This window comes from Asparagus officinalis, chromosome 10 (assembly GCF_001876935.1).
Source record: "Asparagus officinalis chromosome 10, Aspof.V1, whole genome shotgun sequence".
Taxonomy (NCBI): domain Eukaryota; kingdom Viridiplantae; phylum Streptophyta; class Magnoliopsida; order Asparagales; family Asparagaceae; genus Asparagus; species Asparagus officinalis.
The window spans coordinates 72,619,020-72,625,984 of NC_033803.1; the positions used below are offsets into that span (position 1 = coordinate 72,619,020).

Consider the following 6,965-nt stretch of genomic DNA (forward strand, 5'->3'; position numbering starts at 1 on the left):
ATGCACTAAAGCCTCAAGATCAGCAGTCTTCTGGGCTTGTGCGTTCATCTGCTCAGCTTGTGCGTTCATCTGCTCGGCTTGTGAGGCAATCTGTTCGGCTTGTGAGGCAATCTGTTCGCCTTGCACAACTACTGTCTCCTTTAAAGCCACGACCTCAGCATACCATACCCCTTCAGGTAACCTGGCCTCCTTCCAAGTACCTCAATGGAGATCTCAAACTCATTCATCGGGGATGTAACTTCGGGCTGAGATTGTTCAATAGTCTTGTTGACTAATCGCTCCTGTCATTTTTAAAGATGTAAGATCCATATCATTAATGAATAGATATAAGTTTTTTATAGATTGATTTAACAAAAGTAAATTTATAAGTTTTTTATAGATTGATTTAACAAAAGTAAATTTATAAGTTTTTTATAGATTGATTTAACAAAAGTAAATTGGACATACGTACATAGGTATCTTGTGCTTTCTCGTTTACCCATTGTAAGGACCATGAATTTTTAATACTAGTTAAAATAATTTTTCGGGTATTTAAAATATTAAATTATTATTTTCAAAATAGTATTTATGTTTTACTTGATTTCCTAGAATTTTCTATGATTTAATAATACCATTTTATGTTTTACTAATTATAATTTAATTATTGAGGTAAAAACTTTTTAAATAAATATATGTCATCCATTATTATTGTTATTCATTATTATTATTATTATCATTATTATTTGTATTGTATTAATATTCACCTTAGCTTTGTACTTTAGCATATATATAAATATTTGGTTGTTAATATTTTGTTAGTAATATTATTTGATTAATTGTTATTATAATTATCATGATTACGCATATTATATTTGATTTGTATTATTAATCGTGATTGATATTATTTTTTCCACGTGCATGCGTATCTATGTGTATATACCCCTAAACCTAACCCTAATCATCTCCTACCTCTGGCCACAAATCTCTCTCCTTCCATATTCTCTCATTTTCAAATTTCAAAACCAATCAATCAAATATACCCCTAAAATCACGTTGATACTTACCATATCTCTCCCGTACTCAATCTTTTCTCTCCATATATTTTCTCATCTTTTTCTCTCTCTAAATCACAACAAATCCTATCTCTCCCGTACTCCCTCTATCAAAATACACATATAATATTTAAATCATCATCTCTCCCCTCTTCTCACGTCAATTCTCCCTCTCTCCTCCATTTCCCAAGAGCTTCAGCCAGCTCCCCACCCTCTCCTCCAAGTTCGCCGCTACCTCTCCATCGCCGTTGCGCCGCCGCTCAGTCTCTCCCCTCCACGTCCAACTCCCCTGCGCTGCCTCCTCGTCGGCCTTCTCTGCTCGACCGCCTCCGCCTTCGCGCTCAACCCGCCGCCTTCACTCGACACGCCGTCGCCCAGACCGCCGCCTGCTCCAACCCCACTTCGCCGCCTTAAGCCGACGAACAGTTGCCGTTCTCCACCCGCAGCAGCCGAGCGCCGTCCTCAGCTCCGCCTCCCCACTGTTCGCCGCTTTTCCTCCCCCAGCGAGCAGCTCCACCGCCCCCTCCTCCTCGTCGAACTCCAGCCACCCATGAGCGTCCATCGACCCCCAGCTCACCCGCCTCAGATCCACCTTGCCCTCACCGTGACCCCCGCTGCTCGACCTCCTCTCCAACCGCAACCACCAATGCCTCTCCTTCGTCGCACGCCACCTGTTCGACGATATACCGACGCAGTCCAGACCCACCACAGACGTCGCTTGAGATCCGTCGTACCGCGTCCGCATCGGCGCCACCGTCTCCTCGTCAGACCCCACGGTCTCGCAGGCAAGATCCCGCTCTCCCTATTTTATGGTTTGAATATTTACATTATTATGAATTATTTGCATAGTTTAATTATGACGTAATTATCTGCGTGGGTTGTTTGGTGAATAATATTGGTTTAAATAATAGATATGTGATAAATAGTGTTTTCGGAATAATTATAATAAGTTAAAAGAATTTAATTTAGTAATGGATTTATTTTAGAGAATTTATAATATTTAAAAAGAATTTGTTTTGAGAAAAAGAATTATTTTAGATTTTTATAATGAGAGATAATTTTAAAGAAAATTATTCTTGGAATTAATAACTGAGATTTTGATTTTCGTGTGCAAAATATTTGTTAATGGTAGTTTCATCTTGTACTGTTAATAGTAGTTTAACTCTCGTATCACTACTAAATAATGAGGTATCCTAGACGGAAAATTCTGTCTAGGATACTCAGAATTCCGTCTAGAATGCTTATTCTAGACGGAATTCCGTCTAGAATATGCGTCTAGTATGTTTCCGTCTAGAATGTAGTATTCTAGACGGAAATTCCGTCTAGAATACTTCCTAGACGGATTATTCTAGACGGAATTTAAAACCGTCTAGAATACATCCTAGACGGATTATTCTAGACGGAATTTCCGTCTAGAATAATTCATCCTAGACGGAAAAAATTTCCGTCTAGAATGAGTATTCTAGACGGAAATTTCCGTCTAGAATACTCATTCTAGACGGAAATTAATGTTTTTTAATTTTTTTTAAAATTTCTTTTTAAAAAAGGCATCCTAGACGGAATTTGAGCATCCTAGACGGAATTTCCGTCTAGGATACTGTGCTACAGTTTTTTTTTTTTGCTGAATCTACTTTTGGTGCATATACACAATATTGAACAAAAAAAATTATATTCATATCCAACACAATCTAATTATATTCCAATATCAAATCTCATTATATTCAAATAATACATTCACCAAAATAGTAGAGAGATACATAAATTGTTTACAAACTTTTACATAAATTATTTACAATGGCTAAGACTACATAAATGAAAAAATGTTGCATGTTAATAATATGTCAATAACTCGTGAAAAATAAATTCCATTACAGATCTATATACATATTCTCCAAAAGAATCATTAACAGATGTTCCACGGTAATGCAAAAATAGTTCGAGCAGTCATTTTACCAGACAATCCACAATTGAAACATGCCTCAACAGCTTCATTCTAGCATTCTCAAATCCTGGCACATCACACAAGGGACTGTCTTCTTTTCCTCTTCCATAAGCCCTGCATGCATGTGAATCTCATCAAACAGCGAAAGATAAAACAGACAAAAATCGGAACTTGTCCCATCAACAATATCATACTTGTAACACATTGGTCGAGGACATCTATGACAAAAATCGGAACTTGTCCCATCAACAATATCATACTTGTAACACATTGGTCGAGGACATCTATGAAGTTCACATTTATAAATCTTTGATATCATACTTGTAACACATTGGTCGAGGACATCTATGAAGTTCACATTTATAAATCTTTGCATTAGCGTAACCCAGTTTGATAGTGATATATAAACCATGCATTATGAAAGTATAAAACTCATATTCGCTGAAGGGATTATGTATCCTGTTGTCGAAGCAGGACAATTATCTAGAATAGATAATATATAAGTCATAAAATTCAGGGGAAAAAAACGCTAAAATCAAATTTAGCTCTCGAATTGGTTCAAGATCTAACATTTCCTTTCCTTTTTTTTTTGTTAATAAGATAAATGACACGTGATAACCAAAGTAATAAATTCTAGTCCAGAAATGAAATGATATATACTAGAAAAATAATCTTGATGCTAGATGCTTACGTGAGTCACAATACTAATAATTAGTATAATTAGTAGCAACATGAAGAGGATGTTCAGTGTGTCATAGGGCTTAACACTTACAATACTTGTTATTGCCAGGTTCTCTGCATTTTTTATTCCAAAAGAGGTCAGCTCCCGTAGAGTTGCCTACATCAAACAGACGTTATGTCACAAAAACACTTATTATTAAATTTGACGACGAAAACAAATATCAGAAGAAAATATAGATTAAATCATTCACCTAAGCACTTGCCCAGAACTTCATCTTAATGGAGAACTAACCACATGGCGTGACACATATGGTTAAGAACTCCATATTTTTGGCCCAACCAATTTGGCTCAGCCGGTCAAGTGCTCCTTCAACAGCATCACCATCTTTCTGCAAAAAAAAAATGAACTCCATCAATCCAAGTGCAGATCCAGGTGCAGATGCAAAACGCGCTATAAGCTAACAGTTTTGTAGTAATTTTGGTTGAAGCTTTGCGCATTCTATTAACAACAGTTTCTTTAGAAAAAAACGGTGCTTGTATGAGACATGTAGAAAGAACAAAATGAAATGGGACACAGTACAGATTCAGTAAGTGGTTACTACAACTAGCTTAATAGTTATGAGTGTTAAATAGTATGATGCACATTAATTCTTACGAGTGTTAAATATTATGATGCACATTAATACAACAAAGTGCATTGCGTTGCCTTGGTTTTCTCTTCTCCACTAATCCACATTAACTTGCAGCTTCTTGAGATTACCGCAGAAAAAATTAAGGACCACACAAAGACAGTTGAATCCATGGTATGTTAATCAGAAAACGCCGTGAGGATCCATGAATCATAGACGCAGGTAGGCACATGAGTCAGACGAAAGAGCATGAAATTAATACGTACCCATTTACACACGGATGCAGGCATAATAGGATTAAAATTTCCCCCGCAACAAAAAGGAAGCAATCCTCCCAGTATCAAAAAGGAAATCCCAAAAAATTAAAGCCTCGTCTATCCCATTTTTTTTTATATTTTTTTAACGAGATGTCCTTACCATTTTCTATAATTCGAATTAAGACGATAAATTTCCACAATCTAGCGATAAACATCATACAAGGAAACCAAAAAAAAACCCTAGAATTCCCACATGATTAAGATCCCTTCCAACACAGTCCGCAAGAGCGATCCTTTTTCAATTAAGAGACAAACATAAAAGAACATAAACCTTAAAAGAAATCAAATTAAGGGGAAATTTCGAGAAATCAGGATTCAACCTTGGCAATGGCGGCCTCGAGTTTGACGAGAAATCACCTCCGACGACAACGGGATCAGCGTGTTCACGTCCAGCTTACTAAGGTCTTGCTCCATTAATCCTTTTCGAGACATATTCGCTTGATGACGACAGAGATGTTGGTGCCGGCGAGGGATTTGAGGATGGCGGGGTCGGCGCCGTAGAGGCGGAGCATTGAGATCGAGGTCGAGAGGAGGAGCTTCGCGGTCGCCTCCGGTGGCGGGAGATTGTCGGCGACCTGGCCTTGGAGGGAGAGGGAGTAGAGGGGGAGGGAGGGGCCGGGGTGTGAGGTTGAGGATTTGGGGGGATGAGGCTGATTTTGGGATAAAAATTTCCATTTTGGGGGGACAAGGAGGCGGTTAATTTTATTTGACGGATTAATTTTTTTTTAAAACTGGTCAGTTATTCTAGACGGAAATTTCCGTCTAGAATGATTATCCAAGACGGAAATTTCCGTCTAGAATACATGGTTATTTAAAAAAAAAAATAAAAAATAAAAGAACCGTCTAGAATAGTATTCTAGACAGAATTTTCCGTCCAGAATGTTTTATTCTAGACGGAATATTCTAGACGGAAAATTTCCGTCTAGTTTAATACATTCTAGACGGAAAAAATTCCGTCTAGAATATTCCGTCAAGAATACGTGATTTTCTACTAGTGTATGTTTCTTGCATGTGATCACGATTCCTGTTCACACTTTATGACATTGACACTTAGCGTAACTGCATTTATTATTCCATGTTGAGATTCGTGAGAAGTACATGACTATAGTGACCTGTATGACACAGTTAGGATCTAGAATCTCGTGTGTAGTTGACCTGGAATTACGAGAATTGGGATGAGAAGTCTTGGTCCATGTGAGCGGTTGGGGTTGTTGATGTATATTCCGGGCTCGCGCCGGTGAAGTTTGTGTAGTCACCGGGGTGGGTCCGAGGAGTTGTGATATGTGATTGTTGATGTATATTCCGGACTCGCGCTGGTGAAGTTTGTGTAGTCACCGGGGTGGGTCCGAGGAGTTGTGATATGTGATTGTTGATGTATATTCCGGGTTTTGTTGGCGTGGGGCCCATGCCAGGTCACGTCCCGAGATCCTCACCTAGTAAGAAGTATATTTCGACAATTGTGAGATACATATTTCATATTTTCATCGTGGAAGGGGACTATTCCTTGAGCCTTATCCTTTTCTGGGATAGATTTTCTTTCGTCCTATCGTTCTCACTCGATCTTTGACTCCGGAACTTTCATTATTTTCTTGTCTCGTAATTCTTCCATTGTTTCTTAATTTGCTTGTCTCATCTGCTTTCGATGGATATCATTCTAATATCTGTCCCTGGCGGACTTTCTTATTTTACTTCCGAGGGCGGGAATTATATTTTAAGGCGGGGTAGGATGTAATGGACCGTGAATTTCTGATACTAGGTCTAAAATAATTTCTCAGTATTTAAAATATCTTAATTCATTATCTTATAAACGATATTCGTACTTCCGATATTCTATACTTCTCTATGATTTAAAACATCTGATTATATATTTATTATAATGATTTGAAATTTATAAATTTGTTTTGTGCCGCAAAAAATTTCTAAAAATTAACTTTTCGCGTTATTATCCCGGGTACTTGTTTCGTATTTTTAAATAAGTATATTGTACTGATTTAATATTAATTAGCCAATATTTCTGCTATATACTTTGTATTGATTAATTACGCTATTGTTTTTTGGTACTAATTATTACATATTTTTAACTATTCATATTACGCTATCTATTAGTAATAACTAGTACCGTTTTACTGCCGTACGCTAATTGTCCCATAAGTATTTGATTTAAATGTAAGTAAATCTATTTTTATTTTTAATATTCTTGTTTTTATACCAATATGGGTATTATTTGTCTTTTCTTTATCAGCTATTGTATTAGCTTAACATAGTACGTTTTTATTTGTAGTTAAAATATTATGTGATTAGTTTAATTTTAAATACCCTTAACTATTTTGATTTAATTAATTTTTTTAATTATAATCCCTTAACC

General features: G+C 36.8%; 1 long non-coding RNA gene across 1 annotated transcript; it reads right to left on the reverse strand.

Annotated features, from left to right (window-relative positions):
- On the reverse strand, positions 2,769–5,235 carry LOC109825481. Its single transcript, XR_002242989.1, has 4 exons — positions 4,921–5,235; positions 3,906–4,043; positions 3,746–3,811; positions 2,769–3,087 (listed from the first exon to the last, which is right to left on the reverse strand). It is a non-coding gene; the product is annotated as an uncharacterized LOC109825481 (long non-coding RNA).